The following is a 4,048-nucleotide window of genomic DNA, read 5'->3' as shown; positions in this document are numbered from 1 at the left end:
TTTCTTTAGTTCCTGTGTAGTTGCAGGGTATGTCTGGGGTTTTTTTTGGTTTTTGAACTGTGTACGTAGAGCACCTCAAACAGTAGTGTGTTGGCTCTTACCTTGGGTTATTTCTGTAATAGAAATAAATACTGCCTCTCCAGCTTGTGCTCTTTGCTCCTCTCACAAAGCAGGGTTGGTATGTGTCAGTATGCAGAGAAGAGATGGCCAACACAAACTTTTTTTGAAAGACAGTCTTACTTTTTCCTAAAAACAGAAGTTGGAGAGACAGAGAAAAAGATATGCTGCCAATATAACACAGTCCTGTTCCAACATACTCTTTGAGGAATCTCTCTGGAAGTTCATTTTCTCTGACTTTTTTTGGTTCTCAATAGGAATTCCAGTAACTAACTGGAAATCATTAACTCCTATTACAATTTAGGAACTGTCATTGGTATCTTTTTTTTATATATATAGTAGGGACATAAAAATATGCCATGATTTTGTGCAGAATTTAGCTTAACAGAAGACTGAAACTAACTGAGTCTCATATTCCAGGCTGCCAGAGCTGGATCTAAATTCCCATGGATAAAAAGCTGCACAGTTAAGTACTTAAGAAGAAAACTGCTCTCCTCTGCAACATTCGGCTTTAACCACAGACAGCAACTGGATACTAAACTAGAAGAGTCAGTGGCTTAATAGTGTTAAAAATCTGACAAATTATGTTTAAATCATTTAGCCTATTAAAAATGAATTATTGCCTCTTCTCTAGCATAAAAACACACCAGTGAAGTGATTCTCATACTCTTTAACGGGGGTAGCTTACATTGTAGCTAAAGGTATTGTTGAAGGCAAAAGATTTAACAAATGGGTAACTGGGTGCTGTGACTTCAGCTGGCTGAAGAGGCTCTCAGAAAGAAAGGTCTAAAGCTACTTTCTCCTCCCTCCTGAAAAAATCTGTTGATCTCATATGCGAGAAAGTACTAACTACCTTAATGGGAACCTGACGAGCAATGTAAGAGTGTTAGTGTGTGACACTGTTGAACTACTTGCTCCAATGAAAATAAAGTTAGTTTTTTTGATGAACCTTCTATAAATGTCTAGTTACATTTGCTTTTTTTTTTAGTTTTGGTGGTTACAGTGATTTGTCTGGAAGGCATTTCACCGTTCCTCTGCCAGCTTCTCTGTTTATTTGATGAATATTGTAATTCTTTGGACAAAGCCAAGTGAACAGTGCTATTCTTTATATGGCCCTATGTGTTTTAGTAGACTATGTTTCATTTTTAAGATGTCATCTAAAGGAAAACCCATCTACTTGCAAAAACATCATCTTGCTAAGATCCTGTTTACATATACATTGTATTGATTTAACCTAAATAAGCTTATAAATGAAATTCATATAATCCAGGTCAAAATCTGGACTTGGCACTAACTTTTAAGTCATTTAGGAATCATGCTGGAATTGCAACCAGATTTTGTGACATTGTAATGAGCCATTCTTAAACCTCACTAAGAATACTTAAATGCATATTTGCACTGTTTTAAATAAATTGATTTATGGACACTTTATTAAAACAGGTGAAATCTTTACATAGGAAAAGCCTGAGCTGTAGTTGAGGACCACAAAAGATTTATCTTAAGCTTTGTGTATACAAGAAAAGGTTCATTCTGATAGGTGTGCTGGCATAGCAGAGCCATCTTTTGTTACTTCTGTTACTGTGGTTTATACCAGTTCTCCAAGCAAAGTAAGCTTACTTGCAGAAATGCTTTCTAGCCAAGGTACTTGTCTGCATGAGAGCTATACCACTATGAAAGAGGTTCTTTTGCATCCAAACAGAGCAAAAAGTTCACAGTTTAGAACAGGCCAAGGTGGTGGTTATTGGGAGTTTAATGATAGTTTAAATATCATTAGCTGTTTTCACTGATTATTTTGCCAGAGGCCTAGAACTACTCCGGGACTGTAGGTATATCTTCAGTAGAAAAACAATTCATGTCCCCTCAGCCCCAAATTAAGTTTATATTTGAGTGTAACCACCTAATTCGGTCTTATGGAGAATGATAGCCATGTCTGATTCTTGGTTTTTGATTTACTAGTGTGGTTAGTCAAACAAATGAAATGTGTTCAGAAATCCCCATTAGCACTTACTAACAGCTACTGACTTTGGCTCAACTTACCAAGTGTACCTAAAAATAACACATGTATTCCTTTTGTTTTGGAGTTTTCAGTACACTTTGATTCAGTATCAAAGTCTGTCATGTAAGATTGTCTATAAAAATGAATCTTAAGATAATTAAAGTTTTATGTTTATACTCACAAGTTAATCTTAAAAAAAAAAAAAGCCTAAATAGACGACAACTTCAATTCCACATATATTGTGTAGCAGTTTTGTACAAAAACAAATTAATTGGAACCTTTTAATACTGCAGAAGGTTAAAAACACGTATACAGTATTGTATTATTAAGTGGACATGAAAGACAGGCTGTGGAGTTCCCTTGTGTATGCAGTCTGCTGTCATCAGTTAGCAATAAGGCCACATTCCTGTAACTATGATTTTCTTAAATGCAGAGAAGAGCATTATACTAATACAGAGTTAATGTGTTTACTATCTCACAGTAACTGGATCAAAGACTGACTGGATGTTAAGTGGCATGATCTGTCCACAGGATCTTTCCACTAATTGGTCTTCATCTGTCATGTTATGTTAGAAACCACGTTGTTTATAAACCCACTTAAAAGACACGTTTATGAGCCAGTGGATAGCACTGGTTAACCACTTAATTATTTTTTAAATAATTTAGAAGTAGTCTAATTTAACTACATTTCTTTGGTTGAAAATCTGAAAAGAACACACAAGTTTGGAGAGATTTTAGCCTTGCTGTAATTTAAAAGTCTTGAAATCTGTAGGAATAGAAAAGTCCTGCAGAGCTTCTGTAAAACTGCATGCAGCCATCCTGAAGGATAGCTCCCTCAGCTGTTTAGGGAACTCACCACTTTTCTACAGGAAGGAGATACATTAGAAAAAGAACTAACAAGAATCAATGGAAAAAATCTCTCATTGCAGCCACTAGAGACCTAAAATGTTCTGGCATAAGTTAATCTTAGAACATTTTGATAACTGTGAGTTATAAGATTGCTAGTTTATTTTTGATAGATAACCCATAAAAATGGGAATCCTACCAGACATTAAATTTTTCAAGTTACAAGTGATGTGGAACATTGCACAGACTGTGAATGGGAAAGAGATGGATGCACCTTTAATACAGGATGTTTATTAACTTTTAGAGGATTTTTAATACATCTGGAATTTTTTTCATCTTTGTGTCAGTTTATTTGTGTACAGCATTAATTAGTTAGCTTAAAGGCACTGACCTTTTACAGAGCTGATGCACGGCTAAATCCCTTCTGAACAGTCTTTCTTATCGGTGGTGAGGCTGCAGAGAGTGCAGGGAACTCTTGTCTCTCTGGGTCACCTTCTCCAATGTTGAGATAATTGCCTGCAGGTGTAGAGAAAAACGCAGTTTGAGATCTTCAAAGCTTTCAAACCAGGTGTGCATTGCCGAGTTAGGAGCAGGTATTGACAGGCTACTTCTGCAGTATTGACAGTCTTATTCCTTAGCAGAAGCAGCTTTAAAAACAGTTAGCAATCATGAATACATTCTTGCCATCACACAAATGACTTTAGCAACTCAATTAAATTTGTTCTTGTATAATTTTTCTTAGAAGAAATTTTTTCTTGAAAGAAGAGACTGTCATGTTTCCAAATGGTATTTTAGCAGCAGTTTGGCTGAAAACACTCGCAGGCATGTAACTTGTTCTTTGGGGAGAAGAAGGAAGAGCAAAATCTATTATATATTATATCATTATAGGGAATTCCACTGCCTTTAGAAGTTCTAAGAAACAGTAAAGTGAGTTAAAATATATAGTTTTGAAGAAGTATTCTGAGTTATTAAAATGAAGAGAAAATATTTCTAAAAAATTCTTTAAAAAAAAAATCCACTGAGTATATAAAGCAGTTATTTCACAGTCCTTTACAGCATTTCAATCTTCAAATAATGTCATATATTACA

This window comes from Dromaius novaehollandiae, chromosome 2 (genome assembly GCF_036370855.1).
Source record: "Dromaius novaehollandiae isolate bDroNov1 chromosome 2, bDroNov1.hap1, whole genome shotgun sequence".
NCBI lineage: Eukaryota > Metazoa > Chordata > Aves > Casuariiformes > Dromaiidae > Dromaius > Dromaius novaehollandiae.
Note: the sequence above shows the minus strand (reverse complement) of the source record.